The sequence below is a fragment of the Chamaea fasciata genome, unplaced genomic scaffold (assembly GCF_029207755.1).
Source record: "Chamaea fasciata isolate MVZ Bird 193981 ecotype frontalis unplaced genomic scaffold, bChaFas1.0.hap1 SCAF_6, whole genome shotgun sequence".
Lineage (NCBI taxonomy): Eukaryota > Metazoa > Chordata > Aves > Passeriformes > Sylviidae > Chamaea > Chamaea fasciata.
Window position 1 is genome coordinate 60,328,880 of NW_027094091.1, and position 21,160 is coordinate 60,350,039.

At 41.3% G+C, this 21,160-nt stretch overlaps 1 long non-coding RNA gene across 1 annotated transcript; it reads right to left on the bottom strand.

Annotated features, from left to right (window-relative positions):
* Window positions 1-11,576: 11,576 nt before the first annotated feature.
* LOC136290715 (uncharacterized) lies at window positions 11,577-20,951 on the bottom strand. Its single transcript, XR_010721328.1, has 3 exons — window positions 20,850-20,951; window positions 16,787-16,870; window positions 11,577-11,716 (listed from the first exon to the last, which is right to left on the bottom strand). It is a non-coding gene; the product is annotated as an uncharacterized lncRNA (long non-coding RNA).
* Between the last annotated feature and the right edge of the window lie 209 nt (window positions 20,952-21,160).

Sequence of the window (21,160 nt, forward strand, 5' to 3'; positions counted from 1 at the left end):
GACTGCAAACTCCTTATTCAGTCTCTGTTTAATCTTCCACAACACTTTTTGTTTAAATTTGTGGGTGACTCATAGCAGTGGCTTCAGCCAAGCTTAGCACAGACAGACTTTGTGCGTGCCCACACAAATACTGATGAGTCTGTTCCCACTGTTGGCTTGTAGGATTCCCACTATCACTGTCTTGAGCTTTTTGGAGGAGAGATTATTCTTTGCATAGGCCTCTGCCGACGTGTCTCATATTCTGGCGTTGGAAGTAGTTGGAGACAAAAGTCTCTATATGTTCATTTTCATTTATGACCTAATATTGCAGATGACTTTTTACATTAACTCAGTTGAAACATTTGTCCTGTGAATTATGCTTTTACAGGCCTCTGCATAATATTCTTTTATTTACAGTGCCTTTTAAAATAAATTTATGTTGCAACAACATTCTCAAAATAACAATCTATTCACATGCTGTTGCTCATTGTTCCACACAGTTAGGGGACTTTTGTGACTTCCCTCCTTATCAGAGTTGTGCTCCAGAACTCCCCAGCCCCACTGCCCTTCTCTGGGCTCCTCCAGCACCTCAGTGACTTTCTTTAGTGAGGGGCCCAGAACGGGACACAGCCCTCAGGTGTGGCCTCCCCAGGGCCCAGCACAGGGGGACAATCCCTGCCCTGCTCCTGCTGCCACGCTATTGCTGACCCAGGCCAGGATGGCACTGGCCTTCTTGGCCACCTGGGCACTGCTGGCTCGTGGTCAGGGGCTGTTGAGAACCCCCAGGCCCTTTTTTGCCAGGAAGATTTCCAGCCTGTATCTTAAAAAGCCCGTTTGACCATTATATGATACAGAAAGGATTCTACTCCAGCTCAATTTTTTTTGTGATGGATCCTTCTCTTCCAGTGAAACAGTTTTAAGCCACATCCATTGAGTCATCTGGCCTGTTTCCTGGCTGCTCTAATGCCTATGTCAAGCCTGAGGGAGGCTGTGGAAATGCACAGTTTGGGGCAGAGTAGAATCTTTCCTTTTGGCACCATCCCTGAGGTTAGGTTAGTGCTAGTGATCCCGGCAGCACACTTGAGGATTCTGGTGGCCTATTATTAAGTGCACCAGCAGTAGTGAAGTGTAACAGGGTTTAGCTGTGCTTGAAGTTTCACAGCAGTTCAGCAGAGTGCTCTGAAACACTCTTGTATATTTAAAGGTCTAAGAGCCGACCAGTTCTTAATCCTGCCTTTTGAGTCTTTAAATATGCAAGACTATGTCATATACTAAGGTACCATGGGAAAGCATATACAGTTTAGGATTGGGATAGGGTTGAATTAACGAAATTTGACATCAAAATTGAGATGGGGAGTTGGCTATATTGGAATACCATCCTAAGAACTTTTGCATTAATTTTGATGCAAACCCTGTGCATTTTTACTGGCTTTCTATTGCATTGAGCTTCATCTGATAACAGGATACTTCTAGCTCAAGATCTGCCTCAGTGAAAAGCAGACTTGTTGAGCTTGTGTTCAGGGAATGAATTGAAGTCAGGTGTTTTCCTGAAGAAACTTGGTGGTGACAGCTCTGATGTCAAGTTACACATTTCAGGACTTTTTCTTGGCATTTATACAAGCAGACTAGGGCTTTCCTTGTCTGTAAGGAGACTACTATTACCTGTAGTGGACTTGGAGAGCTGAAGATTTTCCTCTGTTTAGATGCGAGATCTAAGGTAGATAAATTCTGAATTGGTAAACCTTTATTTCTGATCCTCACTTAACTTTTTTTTAAAAAGAAGGCATTTGTTTCTCAGACTTCACATAAGACTACTACAATTATCTCTGTATTTACAAAGTCTCATTTTTTAAATCCAAGTCATTCTAGTTAACCTTTAGTTAAAACTCTTCCTTAAAAATCCTACCCTTTGATTTCATAACCAAATCAGGCTGATGTAATCCTTTTTTTTTTTTTTTTTGTGCACAGCTGAAGACTCCTCTACCAAGAGATGCATTTTACAATTGACCAGCTAATTAAGATCTTTGACTGTACGGTGTCAACAGGTCAGCCTAGACCTCAGGGCAGCAAATATGACTCATTTCTCTTCTGATTATATCATACTTTTTCCTGTTTTCAGATCTATTTCTACAACAATCTCACTGACAAATTGATTAAAATTTGGGGGAACTCGGTATTACGTAAGTAAGTTTAAATACTACATAATGTACCATATTTTACAGGCAGTGACAGTCAGAGAAGTATCTGGAAAATCTGCTTAGTTCCTCCCATTTATTGTAATCTATAACACAGAGCCAACTTGTAAAATGAGAGGTGGAAGATACTGCTGCCCAGGGATGGAGATATTTCTTCTGTTCCTATTCTGCTTTAACCCATCAAACACCAGGATAATACTACAATTTAGATGCCTTTCACTGCCAGCTATGTTCACTGTTAGTAACCAAAGTGGTTAATAATTATCCAGTTATTTTCCTAGATATTTTTGAAATATATTATCTTACAGATACTTCAATGTATCCATTTATCTAAACTTCTGATGAAATTTGGCAGCTTCCAAGTTCAAGCATCCTTTAAGCTTCTGAGAAGGCTGGAAGAAGTTCACAATACTGTTTGCTGCTAATGCTGTAACATGAAATAAGTTCTGGGCTTCACATCAGCCGTGATGTCTCATCACAACAATGGGGCCTAGTGAAAGAAGAAAGAAGTCGTTTCAAATAATATTTGGGTTCACATGATCCGAATGGCTACCAGATGGGGCTCTGAGCTGCCTGGGGATCTGCCTGGGGGGGGTGGGAGTTGCCCATGCACGCTGCAGAGGGATGAATGGGCTCTCTGTGTCCCCACTGCCCCGAGTGGGAAATCCGGCTGATCACATCTGGTGAGAGCCCCGAGCTGCGCCACTGGAGTAGACATCAATAGGGAACCCATGGGCAGAGGGGCTGACAGCGCTTCCTAAGCTGTCAAGTTATTCCTTAACTGTCCCTTTTGCATGATTTATTAATTCTCTGACATTAGGCAGCAAGCTTTGCAGCTGGAGAGAGGAGAACATTTTCAGTAGCTGCATGGATTTTGGTGCTGTTGTCTTCAAAAATCCTTTCTCAGTCAGAAGTAGAGTTACAACAAAGGGAAACATGAAATGAAAGAAATGACTGGAATCTACATATTTAAGTTTCCAATTATCAGAATATATCATATTAATAGAAAAGCACACCAGATTACTTATCTGTAATACAGGGAATTTTAACAGTACCTACAATATTTGTATTTTTGGTGTATCTGGTTTAGCTGTGTATCATACAGCTAAAATTACAGCTAATTTTCTGATATTTGAAACATTTGTTCTCAAAGATGGCAAATGGATGTTTACCAGTAGTGAACTTAAGAATCAACCACAAATTTATTACATTAGGCTAAATAAAAATCTATAAAACATTCTCTCTACAATTCATACATTAGTCATGAATCTCAAAGAACTGGAAAAAGTAGAACTCAAAGATAATATGCACTCACAGCTTTAATGTGTGTGAAACTAGATGTTCTAATAAGCTACTTCAGTTGGAAATTAAATCCACTTCTGTATTATTGCACAATTTGAAAAAAAATTGAAATTGGAAATGTGATCATTTCTAGCTTGTAGAACAGTATGCAGTGGGTTGTTTGGTTGTTGTGAAATATCTCATTAGGTGCTTGCTATTTTGCTTCTTAGAACGTATCTTCTTGTATTTTCATAATAGTGGCATTGGGTCAAGAAGTCCATATTGGACAGAGAAAACATGGTGGGATGATTTGCAATGGTCCTTAGGTGCCCTAAAGAGGTGGTTGAGAAAACTGTGTTTCTCTTTCTGATGAGTTTTAATTTTCTTATGGTGAATACCACTGCATGATTGAACTGGACACTGTATCCCTTGTGTCCTGGCCCAGTGGACTCCATGTGCGTAAGCAGGATACAGCTGGTTCCCTATCAGGAAAAGAGACATCTTGTAGCACTCTGTGACTGAAATGGAAGATGAATAGGGAAAACCTGCCTGGGTAACTGTATTCCACTGAGCTGAACCTCATTTCTCTCCCAGCTGTCCCACAGTTTTGCTCTGCACTGATAACAAGTAACCATGATTAAGCCCAGAAGTAGCAGCCTTTTAACATTAACTGTGAAGACACTTCACGTGTAAATACTGATTTATCCTGAGTACGGTGTTCACTGAAACATGAACACAAAAGTGTCTGACTCTTGTGGTCTGTTGAACCCAAATGAAACAAGAAAGCACTTAAGTCATGCAAGATGCTGAGGTTTCCAATCTGATTTTCAAATGAAACCATTTAGATTTACTTCAGAAACTAATTTAATCTGGATTCTTACAGGGAAAAAAAAAAAAAAAAAAGCTGACCTGATTTTTATGCTTGAAAGAACTTCTCCTCTTTGTATAGCACCAGAATTCCAACAACTTATCTTCTTTTTTGGACTGTCTTTTACTATATTGCATAAGAGGCAGTAAGCAGTCTCCTGAACAGACAAATAACTCCAGGTTGCATGGCAGATACTGCAGTGTCAGATACTCCTAAGGAAGCACATTCTCATCACATAGTTCTTGCAAGTCATTCACCAGTTTATTAAGCATTGACTCAAAAATTTCAAACCAAGGAGAAAAAAAAATCCCTTTCAAGGATTGCTGCAGACAATTCAGCTTTGAGAGAGGAAATGAGGCATGGCAGTGAATACTGCAGCAGGAGTGAAGGGTACAAAGGCAGCCTGACCGGTGTCTCTGAACACTCTACTTCTACCCCTTTACTGTTTTCTTTACAGTAAAAAGTTTTATTTCTATTTTGTATTCAGTTCACCCTTCTTGGGCCTGATTTTTTTAGTGAAACTAAAAAAAAATCTACGAAACAAGTGCTTTTTGTAAAAGATGTGGAAACATCATCCCTTTTCAACAAAGAGGTTTTATGTGTTTTCCTTACCTGCTGCACTACGGGGAAACAAACTTCCATTCACTTTGTCAAAATTGTAATCATCTGTACTCTTGTTTTACTGTGCCCATTGCTGCAATTATAGAAATTTCACATTCCCTGCGTATATTGTAGTCAAAAAATGCATATATATACCTCTGAATATTTTGCAGGCTGAGAGAGAGGAAAAATTACTCAGTGGCTTGTCAGTGTAGGAGCTGATATTTTCACTTGGTGTTGCACTGCATAGAATAAAACTGACTTGTTCTAGAATTTATAGAAATATGTCTAAACAGGCAAAGACTAGACAAAAACACTGAGAAAAAAACCACTTGGACAACTGGAATTAATAGGAGGAACCAAATATATTTTCTCTCATTCCATCTCATACTATGGAGTGGAAATGTTTATTTTGTTGGCTGATGTTTATCCACTAAAAATAGCAACAGACAGAAATTTTATAAGATGTGATATCTTTGTATGAAGGTTGAGAGTGAGCTGAATAAATCAATGACTAATATAGTGATGAGGGACATAATGGCTTATTTCTACCCATACTTGACATCATGCATTAATTTTGTAGAATTATTCAGGTCTTGAAATAGGGCAGAGGAACAATCTCGATGCCTCTCAAAGGAAATGGTGAGGAGACAGCTAGGAGAAAGAGAGCTAATAGAAACAGAACATAAAAAATGTTTATGAAATGTGTCAAGGCAAGCATTGTGGGCTGCAATTAGTAAATCTAGAAGGAACATCCATATCCCAAAAGTTAAAGTTTAAAATGTTCTGTGATGGAAGTGATAGAAGAAAGACATCCAGTTAAGCATAAGAGAGGAAGACAAAATGTCTTTTGCAATGAGTGCAGTTCAAATTTTAGTAAGTGTTGGGGGTTGGGTTTGTTCCTTCTTTCTCTGGGGAATTTTTTCCCCACGGGTTGCCAAGGGGACCGGGTGTTGGATACTTGAGAGTGCTTGGCTGAAACAAAGAGGTGGACAAAAGGTGGAAGGGGGAGATAACGCAGGTAAAAGACACAGCTTGAGGCAGCTGCGTGCTTTTCTGCTTCCGGCGTTCGGGAGACGCGTGTCGGCCGCTCCTCGAGGATCTCAGCCGCCGCAAAGCACGCCGAGGAGAAGCTGGGCGCTTTCTGCCTCGCCTTCGAGCTTCTTCGGCGCTGCTCCTCTTGCTGCAGCGTGACCCTGCACCCCCTGCGCTGCCGGGACATCCTGCCCCTGCCTGCCGGGACACCCTGCCATCCCAGCTACCAGCCCGGGACTTTTCCACTGTTCCAGCTTGGTGCTCTGAGGATCCTGCAGGGACACCGAAACCAAACTGCCCTGGGTTTTGTGAAACAAAGCCCTCAAGGTTCTTGGTACTGTTGTCGTTTGTCATTAATGCTGTAGTTGTTTGGTGGGGGGGAAGTTTTTTTTTTTTTTGTGTTTGTTTGCTTTGTATTACATACTAGTAAAGAACTGCTATTCCTATTTCCCAAATCTTTGCCAAAGAGCCTCTGATTGTAATTTTACCTAGCAGATACCTGTCTTCCTAAACCAAGACAGTAAGCAAATGAGAATTTCTACACATAGGATTATAGGATGATGCTGGAAAAGGCCTCTAAGATCATTGAGTCCCACTGTTAAGCCAGCACTGCCAAGCTCCACCACTAAACCATGACCCTAAGTGGCACAGCCATATGTTTCTTGAACACTTCCAGGGACACTTCCCTCAGCAGCCTGTTCCACTGCCTGGAACCACTGCCACTACCCTTCTGGGGAAGAAATTTTTCCCAATGTCCAATCTCAGCCTCCTCTGGCACAACCTAAGGCTGTCTTGTCGCTTGTTACTTGGGAGAAGAGGCCAACTCCTACCCGGCTCCAAACTCCTCTCAGGCACTTGTGATGTAATGAAAAAGTCATCCCTGAGCCTCCTTTTCTCCAGGCTAAACATCCTCAGCTCCCTCAGCTGCTCCTCATCAGACCTGTGCTCCAGACCCTTCACCAGCTCTCCTGCCCTTCTCTGGACTCCCTCCAGCCCCTCAGTGTCTTTCTCACAGTCAGTGGCCCAGCCTCCACTAATGCCACTGGTTGGTGCTTCATTCCCAGAGATACCCACAGGGACAGATGGCAGGCAATCCTCCAGGAGCTAGGGTACCTCCTAGGCTGAATCCAAACTGGGAATTTTCTGTTAGCACAGCCCAGCTGGGCAAGGCCTGAGGCTGGTGCAGACCTCAGCACAGATATGACAAGCTGCTGCAGCTTCCAGCAGGAGCCACCTGGGAAGAACTCTCCACAGAGCCGCATATGTGGCCCACAGATCAGGCCAGCAACTCCCCCAGTTCACCTGCACACACAGGGACAGCCCAGGCTGTCCTGCAAGGGGACACCGGGAACCTGAGTGCCACGGAGGAGTCGAGGTGGGCTGAGAGCCGGGTGAGCTGTTGTGAGAATGGGGACATCAGTGACAGGATGGGGGAGCCTGAGGGGCCATCACTACCCCTGGAGCTAAATGAGTCGAATCTGAGGTGTAACTACTGCTTACACAAGGGGTTGCCTGTGTACACGGGGGCACACACACATAAGTCTAGTTTGGGATTTGTGATGACAGGTGGCTTGGCTAAGGGGGAAGATCCCAGTGTTAGGACCATATTTGGAAGAGGAATGGTTTTCAAGTTTCCTTTGCAATCCTTGATATATTTTTAGTTCAAAAATTTTTATGAAAATTGACTTCTCTAACTGATGTTATGAGTACAGAGCCAAAACACTGAAATGAGAAAACTTAATTTCTACTTAAATGAGAAATTTATAGTTATCCATAGAAACACTGCTCCCACAGACACACACACTGCCACCACAAAAAGGGAATCTGGTCTGTTATGTTCTGCTCCTAGTACTGCACTCAGCAAAACACATAGAAACACGTGTCATTTTAAGCACATGCTTAACCCATTCCTGAATCGGAGCCTAAAATGTTCCCAGTATTCCACCCAGCCCAGTACAATGACTGGATTAGGTGCATGAGGAGAACAGCATAAGGGAATGTGCCTGTTCTATGGGACACACTATTTATTTTAGACTTTCTACACACACTGGATTCTTCCTTGTCCATTCCTGCTTCATTAATATTAATAAAGGCCTGTGTATTCAAGACATTTGTAATACTGAATTACATTACTCAGTGGTTCTAATGATGTTATTTCTTGAGTTCCAAATTGACTCCCAGCTGTACTTAAATTACCAGGTATAAATAAGAATATGATTCATCATTTACAGAAAGCACATTACATAAGTCAGTTACACAGTTGCACAACTGAGCACACAGACTGTCTGCACTGAAGGTACAAATAGGAATAGGAATGGAAACAGAAGATTTTCTATCCTTAGTTTGAAATCAAACTTAGACTACTATACCAATCATGTGAGCTCTGGCTGAAATAAGAAGAGAAAACATTCATCACATGTTTTAGATGTTTCAAACTAATAATAGTCTGGGACTGGTTTTCAAAGAAAGACGTAGCTGTGCTTAGGAAGTGTGTGAATCCCAAGTACAACTGCTGCGAAGAAAAGCTTTGTTTCTTTGATTCTGTCGGATTCCTCATGAGAAAAATTTCCTCCATCTGTAGTCCATATAATGGTTTTGCAATTCTAATGAAAAGTGTTAGCTACAGGGAAATCATACAGCATCCAAACTCTGCTACATTCAGCAGTGTGCTGTGGCCTACAGATGTGCTCCAATAATAGTAAGTGAGCTCATCCTTAGTGTGGAAGATTATTCATTAGGGAGAGAATAATGTAAGTGATATGATCATTACATCACCTTTTCCTGTACATTATTCTCAGTACGGCTGACAGGGACTACATTTCTCAGTCTAAAGTTACATTATTTTCAAATTTTGCAGAGTCTAGATAGAAGTGATGTTTGAAAGTATATGGAAAGATTTATTGGATAGTAAAGAAGGGCTAGTGCTGCAGGGCTGGATTGCTTGTTCATTATTTCTCTTTTCTTCATATAAAATAGTTATTCCATAGTGTTGCATCCCATATCTATCAACAGTAGCTATTGTAATTTGTAAAGTATTTTTAGAAAATTTTTAGGAAAAAGGTTTTTAAATCTATATAATCACAGAATCAGGGCTTTTAGTTGAAATAAAGGGCCAATCTGATCAGTGTGTAAATGAGGACTTAATTTTAAACTCAAAAGTGCCAGAAATTACAGTCTCAAGGAAAATTATGTTCAGATTACAGCAATATCATATTTTGATGAGGATGGAGTCAGTGAAGAAATATGAAGAGATTTTTCAGCTTTTTCTGTGCTTTTGATAAAAACAGTTTATATAGCTATAGTCAAGGATGAGGAGAGAACCACATTCATTATGACTGAGATGAAATTTATCATGCTAGTGTGTTTACTGATACCACTGCGTAAAGAAGGGTAATAAGGTAAACCAAGAGCAGAAGCCTTCCTAGTTCTCAAATTATGCATACTTTGGTCTTATTTTTCTAAAACGGACTGTTGTTCCACAAAGTTCTCCGCAGCTGCCATCAGAATGAGAATTACTATCAAAAGTTTGTGAAAAGCTTAGCCTAGCCTATATTAGTACTGACATGCACATTTGTGTGTCATGGCCTGGTTTTTCAAGTTTCCACTAAATAAGGACATTGAGAGGACTTAGAATGCTCCTGTGCAAATCTTAGCGAGCATTTCTAGAACTGAACTGATGTAGCAAAACCCCACCAGTTTCAAAATGCAAACAGTCATCCTATTTGTGCAGCAGACATTCTTCAGACAACTAATAAAGTTTTTAAGAGGAACCCATTCTCTCCATTTAGTGTATTTGATTGAACATTGAGGTGAGAAACAGGAACAGATTTTTCATTCAGTTCCGCTGCTTTCCCTGGTGAGGACCTCTTTGCATAACCACTTGCCACTGTCAGCGTTCACAGAACAGAAATATTGTTGGCCCAAACACAGGAGAGTGCAACTGGTCCAAGTATCTTGTGTAAGGAAAACAGCACAAAATATTTACCCTGGTTTTGGCTTCTTTGCCATGGTATCTACCTCGTGCACTTGTTGCACTCACAAGGATTTCCTGCTGTTGTGTGCATCAAGCTGGTTTACTGCAGGTGTTTCTGCTTCTCTACTAGATTGTTTTTCCTGCCCAAACAGTTACCAAGCAATGCAGTTACCACCACACAGTGTAAGTGCTACAACACCAAGAGACGAGTCTCCCAAATGCAATTAAATTAAATTCTGGAAACCTGCTCACAGAGAGAAAACACCTTTTTTTTTTTTTTTTTTTTTTTTTTTTTTTTTTTTTTTTTTTTTTTTTTTTTTTTTTCTCATTCCTCTCATTCCCTGATGTGAATGGAATAGAAAATGTTTTCTCTTTTTTAAAACTTGGGTATTTAATACTTGGTAACTATGATTTATAAATTGTCTTTAAATGGAAGATTTTCCTGATAGAAAGCATTTAAAGTTTATTACAGTGTACAATCAGTAACAAACAGTCTGACTGCAAAGGGCTCACTTCCATAGAAAAATGGAACAAAATAGCAGTAGGTGTTGCCTATATAACCAGAAGGCTTTGCCATCACCTCTCAGAAAACCTGTTAGATATGCACTCCCATATAAAGAATGACTGTTTAAAAATTGTTTGCTGTGAGCAGGAGCAGCAGCTCCTGGATGCCACAGCTGCTGTGTCATGAGCAGCGTGGTTGGTGGCTGAGGGCTGCTGTGGTATGGGAAGAGCACCCAGAGCAAGGGTTATGTTTTGCCAGCTTACAAACTTGTGGCAACTTTGCTTGGAAAACGTTGTGGTGTGGATGAGGCCTGAGGAGATGAGGCTCTCCGGTTCCAAGGCCACTTCTCACACGGGCAGAGCTAAGTGCTTCCAGCCCCTTTCCTCATCCCTGATCACTTCCACGCCTGTGCCCACGCCCTGTTTGTTCTATTGCCATTGTCTGTGGAGCTGAATAATAAACCAGGGCAGAGAGCTGATCCAACACTAAAAGCTATCCTCCTCCCCTCCCCTTTTTTTTCTATTTTTGAGGACATACTGTTGAGAGAAACATCCACAGAATCAAGAGCTGCAAAGCTAGGAACCAGATCCTTATAACATCACTAAGAAGGCCAAAGGAAATTAGATACCTAATTAAATCTGTGAATCTGACCTTATATGACCTCTTTAGAATTGTGAGAATCCAGCTCTTCAGATTCTGGCAGGTTCTTCAGATTCTTCCCTGGCACCCTAAAACTCAGTTAATCTTCTTTTTCATTTAGTTCATAAATGGTATTTTAATCTGTTGTTTTCTAGATGCTGAAGTTACATTTCATAAATGCTTCACTAATTTAATTTCAGTGGCTGCTGAAAAATGTACTAAAATATTGACTTAAGTCCTAGCTGAGGGATATGCAAATGCAACTGTATTCCAAAGATATTTGCATTAAAGATCTAATTGAATTAACTGTTCACACAGCTTCTACAGTCAGCTTGTCACGGCCTCCTTTCAAGGTTGACTACATCCATTTTTGATAGAGAGATTGGAAAGGTTTTCTCCCTTCTCTTGGGATTAAAGATAGGGATGAGCACTAATTAGCCACCTGCACCCACAGCACAGTGCTACAGCTTGTTTACCTTACAGAATCTGCTGCACCCCTGGGGAAAAAATCGGCGTGGTGGGTTTTTTCTTCTCAACATTTCAAGTTCAGTTTTTTCAAGAGACGTTTCACAGTTTGCACAATGTTGGCACAATTACTAGGAGGAGCAAGAGTCCCCGTTTCTCACACTGCTACTCGGATTCTGTAGAAGAAATAAGAAATACTGGGGTTATTTCTTATCTTTTTAATTTTGTTGTCCATCAAGTGAGTCACACGTTTGCTGTTAGCTGCAGCACTTTGCTCTCCTTAACACATAAAATGAGACTTTGAAAATAAAAGTAACATTTAGCAATCACAAGAGACTTACTCATGTTGGCATGATGTAGAGTCCACTAAATAGGCAAATAAAGTATAAGAAAAAACCAAAATAGAAATAAATAAAACTTCTTCCCAAATCCTTTAATGTAGTGATGCTTAAGTAGCTTTTTTATTTTATTTTTTTTAATTGAATGAAGCACTCTTTAAGACTAGCAGCTGAAAGAGTTGCAATTTAAACCACAGTCTGATTATTTTTTACTATTTTTTCTTACCTTGGTATTTTCTGGCTAGGAATGGTAAAAAAAAAGTGTTCTGCTTTGTTTGTCTTTTATAAGTTCTGACTTAGTAGCAGGCAAGTACTACTTATGGGCCTGATGTAAAAGCCCAGTGAAGTCAACTGGAATGTTTCCAATGACTTAATTAGAGTTTGGATTGGGTCTGAACTGCAGCAATTTACTCAACTCTGGAGCATAAATTACAGACATAAAAAACAAATTATTTGTGTGTTGCAGGATTACTGACAGCAAAATGTATGATGTCAGAAAAATAATAGGCAGAGATAGCCTGCACAAGTTGGAAAAGCTTAAAATACAGCCAAAGATAGGGGAATACTCTTTGGCAGGAATAGAGACAGTCTCAGTTCCAGTGCCAGTGGAGGAAAGTTGAGTAATTTGACAGACAATTATGTGATTAATCTAGCAGGAGAAGACACTATCTGTCTCCTTCAGTCACCACTCTGCTGCCTGAGCACTGGACTAACATCTGGGTGAGATGATGGTCTGCTGGTCAGCAGGAAGGGCTCTGAGTCTGTAACCCCTGGAAACCCCTTTGGAAATGTTAAAGATTCCAGTGGCCAAGACTCAGAGCAGAAGTGAACAGTACCAGCCAAACCCATCAGCTGAGTTTGTTGCTAGAGTAAATAAGGTAATGTTGAAGAGAATGGAATGTGAACGTTACTGAACAAGAAGTCAAGCAGTCTCCCCCTGAAACAGAACATTTTGTTGTACAGAAATATCTCCCAGTTATTGTACTTCTGAAATTCCATACTGCATGTCTTGGTGAGTTAGGAATGATACAATGAGCTAGGCAGGGACCTGTTTCAGTCAAAACTTACATAATTTCCCCTTGTTTGAAAACCTTGGGATGCCAACATCTTGCCTGAGCTGCCCCAGAAAAACTAACTAAAATATTTGTTACAAGGGGGTTATTTGGTTGAACCACCTTTTCTCAGGTAAGTGTTTTATTTCAGCACACAAGAACCTAATCAGTGAAGAGTAATTCTACTTTGGAAAAAGATTTATTATTTTGGAGTAAACTGATTTTTTGTTCTGGAAAAGCCGATCCAAGTGGGAATTGTTATCCTGGAATAGCTGATTATGCAACAGCTATGTCAATCCATCTTGGAGGATAGATCTTTGTCTTCCCTTTATTAGCAAATCAGGAAAGATTTTTATTTAGAGAAGCATTTACATAAAACAAGTTATATTTTAAGAAAGTGAAAAGAAATATGAAGAAATACGGGCAAAATACCTTTACATCAGTAGCTAATACTACATTGCAAGCCACATGAGTGAAAGACACATAATTTGTTTTAAAAGTTGGTGTGCAAAATAAAATGTTTTTTTTTCAAAAGACACAAAGATGCAAGCTCAACTTTAAACTGAGGTATACTTTTTCAGTTTATGGGTTTTGTCTTACATAAATTTATATGCAAAATTTATTTGTGCAGTAGCATTTTCTCTCTTGCTTTTAAGTAATGTTTTGCTTTTAGAAGTCATCTCCCTCTCCCAAATGCAAACACACACCCGCCCCCCCCACCCCGTGAATAAGTAAGAAAAAAGTTTTAGCATTCTCTTTCTATTCAACTTTCTCCATATTTTGTCTCCATTTGTTTTCAGAGTTGAAAATAGAGGATGGACAGAGAGAAAAAACAGATAAATTGGACAGCCAAAACAAAAATAAAAGTCAAGTTTTTTTTTTTTTTTTTTGTTATTACACCAGGTGACATGGTAACAAACACAGATAAGGTACTGAACAAACAAATCTTTCCTCAGATCACACCTGTGCCTTAAAGGATGGTCATTTTCTACCACTCTATCTGCCTAATAATAGATTCTCCTCACAAACCCTTCCTCACTTACTGCCTCAAATTGTCCTGGTCATCATAACACTTTCCAAACTGGAACAGAAAGAATGAGAAAGGGAAAAGCATAGAGAGAAGAAAGCCTTTGAATAATAGTTGGAAAGAAAAATTTTGAGTAACTGGAAATATTTGTCTTTTTAAATCACTATACAAGAAAAAGATGCTTTTCTGAGAGAATTCTTCCCCTTTGTTTTTATACTGGCAGAAACTTTTCTTGAACAGCATCTGTTTTCTGCTGGGCTGATCAATACAGCATCACCTCACACACTCCTGCTTTGGTCCAGCAAAACGTGCTCAGCTTTTCCTATGTATACTCTGTGTGAATTACTGTCAACAGATAATAAATTATTTGACGCAAAGAGTTTGTTTAGCATTATTAAAACAATCTTGGTAGCATTCCCAGGCAGGACTTTTATCCTAATTTTCCCACATAAGAATGGCAATTAGACAGTATGAAAAGTGACTTCCAGTTCCCAAAGTTTCGTTTCATTTGGGAGCCAATATGATTTAGTGGCTAGACGAGTTTAAAAGACGAGGAGCCAGATGAGTTTGACATTTTCAGGGAGGTTGATCAGTTCACTGAATCACCTTGGGCTACTCACTTAACTGTTATGTTCTTTAGTGAAACCATGTGTAACACGGGGTGAAAACACCCCCACATCCCCCCCAAAGTACCCCACCTCATTGAGAAACAGATGCTTACATCTGGTTCTGTTCTCTAAAGCAAATAAATTACAAAAACAACAAAAAAAAGAGCAAGACAAATATGGCACGAGAACGAGATATTCCTTTAGCAACCTTACAAGTCAAACTGAGACAGAGCTGCAGTGAAAGCCTTCTCAACTGCAGTGCTGCATATCCTTGAGTTAAAAGCCAGCACAAAATACACTCTTGATGTCTGCTTGATTATTAAATGCTTACTTTGAAACTAGAAGGCAAATTTCAGACTTCACTTATATAGCTGCAGCCTCACTAACTTCGGAAAAAACAGTGGAAAGTCCATGGAGTAGCATCCTGTGAAGTCTGAGCTCTGTGATCACAAAGGAAACTTTTAAATCAAGGAACGGCATTGCATTCTTTGTTGACACATGTGCTTGCCTGAAAGCACTGTGCATTTCTATGGAACTTTATCAAAGAGAAAACAGTTCTCATGGCCATTGTTCAAATCTGGACACCAGCTCAGACTGTCTTGTGAAAAACAGCAACACCACTGTTACCATATAAAGCTGTAGAGCAAATGGAAAAATTAATGTGGCAGTGAAGGCAAAAGAATAGAGATCAGGAACCCACCCAGGCTTCATTTCCAGATGTATCAGACACTTCCTGCATGATCATGTACATATCATCAAATTTTGTTGTTCCAGTTTCCTCATCTACAAAATGGATAGGGGAAGCTCTTGTTCAAGAAGGTCTGTGCTTTGAGACTGAGATGAAAAAGGCTTAAAAAAGTCTGCAGTTGAAGAAGAATTGCACATTGTTAACTATGGCAGCTTTACTTACTTGTTTTCCCTTTCAGTTAATGCATTATTCAGTTAATTTGGCTTATCACTGAAAGCATTCTGCAGTCAAGGCATACACAGTTCAAATACTCCAAAGTGTCATAATCAGCTGAATTAACACTAACTCTTACACAAAATGCACGTGAATGTTGCATGAAAACATGCAGAAGGCCTGCATCCCACTGAAATGCAACACAGCATGTGGGAAATCCATACTTCCAAAGAGCATTACTTGCAGTCACCGAGAAAACCTAGGAACACGGTGGTATTTTCAGCAAAGTAGTGTGCTATCAGTGGCTCTCCTTTGCATAATCTTAACCACAAGCAGATACTGCAATTCTGTCCCCGCACAAATCAACAGTAGGACTTGACCTTGTCACAGCGCAGGGAGCCACTAATGCATACAAAGAGCTTCTCGTGGCATCAAGCCAACGAAACAGTGCATTTCTGTGCCTGTACTCAGCTGGCAGAGGCAGAATAAACGGGAGAACAACCCGATAATCCCCTGCTGCTTTATTCACACCTCAGAGTTGTTGCAGTACAATGCCTGGGGACAGACTGAGCTCAGAGAAATGGACGTGATTTAGCCCTGTGTTCTGGAGCCGGGCTGCAGCCTTCATTTTCAGTCAAAAATCTCTTCTTCTGTTGTGGTGTGGTTTGGGTTTGTTTTGTCGGGTTTTTTGGGGGCGGGGAGGAAGATTGTGTTTGGAGGTTTTTTGTTGGAGTCGGACAGCATGCATGGAGCGCACTGCCCGTGTTCCTCTACGGAAACACCAGTCCCAAGTCCCGGCTGTGCTCTCACCTCGCACTTGGACACGTCAGAAAACCCAGCGCTCAGTATGCCCGGGGAGCTACCGGCATCTAACGACCAAAAGCCGAACTACAACCTCATCGGCCAGAGGAAAACCACTGCCCCCAAACGCCACGGATGTGCGCTTCTTCTGGGGCTCAGAACAGCACAGGCAACAGAAGGCTAGAGCTGGAATGCCAAAATACAGAAAAACCTCTTATTTCTCAGCAAGATTGGCTCCTACAAAGTCCATCTCTTTTTATTTTTTCTATTTACCACTAGAACGCTATTAGTAACACGACCTGTCCTGACTTCACTAATGACTATAATTTCATGTGCTTGCACTTACTTTAAACAAAGTTGATGGTGCTACGAATTGCTGCTCCTTCCAACACACTTTAAAGAATAAATATTCTGCAGCAATATCAGAGATTTATATATCTGAAAGGTATTTTTTCCTGCCTTGTTAAAAGACAGGCTCCTCCAATCACAAACAGCCTCTTTACACACGAAGAAAAGTACCTGGTTTCTGGAAGATTCCGATTTTGTGCCTGATTTAAATGTAAGGCAAAAAAAAGGTTCTTCCCTGGTAGCTTCCCTGGGTCTCTAAAATAAAATAATAAAAATAAAATCAATCAGTTAAATCAATCAATGAAATTAAAATCTAATTTCAAACATGTTTGCTTTGCAAAGCAAAATAATAATATTAATTCTACAGAAGTAGCATCATTAAGCAGTATGGACTTTTTGTTCAAGCGGCTGAAGGATTAATCTTGGTTTGCTGAAGTGTGGAACCAGTTTCTGACAAGGGTCTTTTTCTGCAAACGAGGTGGCAGTATTTCCTTCATTTCTGCTTATTCTACCAGCTCATTTAAACGGGTTACCTCAGCTGATTTTTTATTTCATTATTTCCATTTCCATCCATTTTTATTTCCAAATAAAAAAGAGGTGGAGATTACAGGATGATCTCTACTAGTTCTACACACTAGAATGAGACTGAGTGGTCAAACCAGTCACATTCTCTCCCTGCAAGCATACTTCCATTGTTTCAATAAAACTTTCTTCAATGCAAAACATATTTAGAAAATCTCCTTAAGAAAAAGGATCAAATACATATACAGTAATCTTATTCAACTAAAAGCAGCTATAAAGAGGGTTTTTGTTCCTCATTATTTTTTTTTTTTCAATTCCCGTATTTATCCACTAGGAGTTTGGCATGAACCACAAGTAAAAGTGTAATAACCACCTAGGGGGAAAAAAAAAAAGGAAGAAAGAAATTAAACAGTCCTCATCTTCTCAACTAATGAAATGTACGTACAAATTAAGATGTTATGTTAAAGTCTGAAATGTCTCAGATGTATGCAACTGTACCACATCCTCTTTGCTAGCAAAAAGAAATGGTAAATTATGCATGAAGACCATAATCAGCACATTTTAATGGTTACCAAACAGTGAAAAATCAGTCTTTAAGACACAATACAACTGTAATTTAATATAAATAATCATTTAAATCAAACTTTTCTGTTCACTGGCTTAAGACCAATTTTCATTGGTTTTCATTAGACTGATTTAAAGCACTCCTCCACAGTGTTACTGTTTACTCATTCCAAGCTCCAGGAAATATTTTTTCTGCAAACACTGCTGCCAGACTCCTGGCTTTTTCTAGCTGCAGTCACACAGTTACTTCTGTAAACAGGATTATGGCCCTGGTTCCCTTGGACGTGTGGGAAGCTCCTGGCAGCCTCTCGCAGGAGCCACCCCTGTGGGCCTCCTCTGCCAAAACCTTGCCACACGAACCCTACACAAAGCTCAGGCAGCATAAAGAAACTGTGAAAAGAGTATTTTTTTTAGTACAATGTAACTACCCGTTCACACTACCTGAAGTGATAGCCCCCAATCCACAGCCAATTACTCATGTTTTATCTTTATGCCGCTAAACCCTTAGGTCTTTTAAATGGATATGGTTCTGCCATCTTCCTTCTGTGCTTGGAGTACAACCATTCACGAGTTCTGAAAGCTTTTAAAGGCCTCCATTTACCGCAAATACCTTCCTGCCTCAACTCTCAGCAGTTCTTGACTTTACAAATCTTCAGACCAACACCTTCAAGACAGTTTATGAAGCGTTCCTCAAAGGTGGAAGCGACAGCTTCTACCACAACATGCTTTGTCATTTGTGTTATACCGAATGGGAACCATTTGTCTTAAAAAACTATCCGACCACGGAAAATATTCTTCCCCAAATTAGAGGCTGCAATGGGATTTCCTGCCCAAGTTCTGAAGATACACCTTCCACAGCAGCATAAAAAATACTTCTGATAAAACTAAGTGTGACCATCGTGTCACCCTTTCATCCTGTCTTTTTCATTCTATGTGGGACAGTGTTAATCAGTTGCTCCCACAGGAATTCATTCCACAAACTCAAACCAGCCCTTCTTTTGCTTGCTCTGTTGTGCTGAGGTATTAATCTGCTGCCTGTGCCATCAGCCCACCATTTTTCAGGTGCTGCCCACCTGGATGTTGAACACTTTGAGTCCAATGTGGCATTAAATCTTTTAAAATTCTAGCCTTGACCAAAGCTCTCCAGAAGGCAAAATATTACATGATTACTAAATTTTTGAGGAATAATTATTTCAAAGTCAAGCAGAGTGCGTTTTTGTAGTTCCCTGAGCGGTACTGAAGGAATGCAGACCCTGGGAGTGCACAATCTTTGGCTGATGCATAAAGCACAAAGATGCAGTCAGCTATAAATAGCATGCAGGAATAATGCAACCATTACTATAGCCTGCTATAACTGCACCTCTGTTCTGTATGAGGGACATGAAATCCAGGCCTAGTCCTCATCAGCAGAATTAAACCCAGGTCTGTCCACACACAGACATCCATAAATAAAATGGTATCATGGAGGAATTAAAGGCTGTTGAGATTCAGTTCAGAAGGGGTTGGGAAAACTCAAACTTTAGCATTCTTTGTCTTTCAGGCTGGGATTTGACAGAACACAAATCTCATCATGGACTGCTAAGCAAACAGGCAACTTAAAATATTTTTCTCTAACCAGATCACCCTCTTTATTTTTTTTTTAACTGTGTTCCCTTAAGCATCAGGCTTTATCACCACTATTAATATTCATGCTAGCTAGCTTGAAGGATTTATTTATTTATGCCCCCTAAACTCTTTGGCTTGATCACGTGTTTGAGCGCTGATCAGAGAATCACAGAATCGTGGAATGGTTTGGGTTGAAAGTGACCTTGAAGAATCCACCTAGTTCCAACACCTCTGCCATGAGGTCCTGGTTTTGGCTGGGAGAGAGTTCATTTTTTTCTTTTTAAGTAGTTGGTACAGTGCTCTGTTTTGGATACAGTATGAGAGAAGTACTGTGATGTTTTGGTTGTTGCTAAGTACTGCTTACCCTTAGTCAAGGACTTTTCAGTGTCTCATGCTCTGCCAGTGAGGAAGTGCACAAAAAGTTGGGAGGGAGCATGGCCAGGACAGCTGACTCAGAGAATGGTTTGGGTTGGAAAGGGTTCTAGTTCCAACACCTCTGGCACAGGCAGGGTCACCTTCCACTAGATCAGCTTGCTCAGAGTCCCATCAAACATGACCTTGAACAATTCCAGGGATGGGGCATCCACAACTTCTCTGGGGAACTTGTGCCAGTGCCTCATCACCCTCGGAGTAAAGAATTTCTTCCTAGTGTCTAATATAAACCTACCCTCTTTCAGTTTAAATTCATGTCCTCTTGTTCTACTACTACAGGCCCTTGTAAAAAAAATCCCTCAGTGGCTCTCTTACAGCCCCTTTTAGGTACTGAATGGCTGCAGTAAGGTCTCCCCAGAACCTTCTCCAGGCTGAAAAAAGCCAATCCTCTCAGCCTGTCTTCATGGGAAAGGTGCTCCAAGCCGCTGAGCGTGTCCATGGCCCTACTCTGGACCCCCTCCAACAGCTCCACACCCTTTTAACGTTGGGGACCCCAGAGGTGGATGCAGCACTGCAGGTGGGTTCTCACCAGAGCAGAGCAGAAGGGCAGAACTCCCTCCCTTGCCCTGCCGGCCACGCTGCTTTTGAGTTCCCAGCCTGAGCAAGCTTTTTAGTCAGGGGAAAAAAAAAATCAAATTTGAATTTGCTACACACTTGCTTACTCCTCTCACAACCTTCCCACTACTGCTTTACAAACATTTCACGTACTTCTTCATGTCTGCTAGAGCTTGAAGAGCAATGGAATATGAGAGTACACTCTTTGTATATGGTTATATTTCAGAAATACACTTAATTACTGCGGCTGCACGCACATACCGAGGGCACAGTCCAGCAGCTTCTCCTTCCGGCAGCACAACTTGCTGTGGGATGTCCCCTAAAACCTGTGTGGCTGTGGGGTGTCCCCCCCAATGTGTGTGGCTGTGGGGTGATCCCCCCAACCTGTGTGGCCGTGGGGTGTCCCTTAAAACCTGTGTGGCTGTGGGATGTCCCCTCCAGCTTGCGTGGCTGTGGGGTGTCCCTTCCAACCTGTGCGGCTGTGGCGTGATCCCTGCGGCCAGCGTGACGCGGGGTGTCCCCTGTCCTATCCCACACCTGTTCCCCGGGCTGTTACCTCGCTAGGAAAAAAATGACCCGTCAGGAAAACGCTTAGAAACGTTTCGCGTTGCACCCCACCGGCGGAGCGGGGCGTTGCGGCCACCGCACAGCTGAGAGAAGCGCTGGCACATGGCACTTCCCGCCCCTCGCTGGGACCTGCTGGGTGAGGGGAAGGAGAGGTTCCCCGGCTGTACCACTGCGGGCCTTGCGGGTGAGGACGACATGAGGCGGCTACCGCTCGCCTCAGCGCCATCCGGCTTCTGCGAGCCGACCGGGGCCGGATCCCAGCGCAGCATCCCAGGGCTACATCCCGCTCGCTGCCCCGGC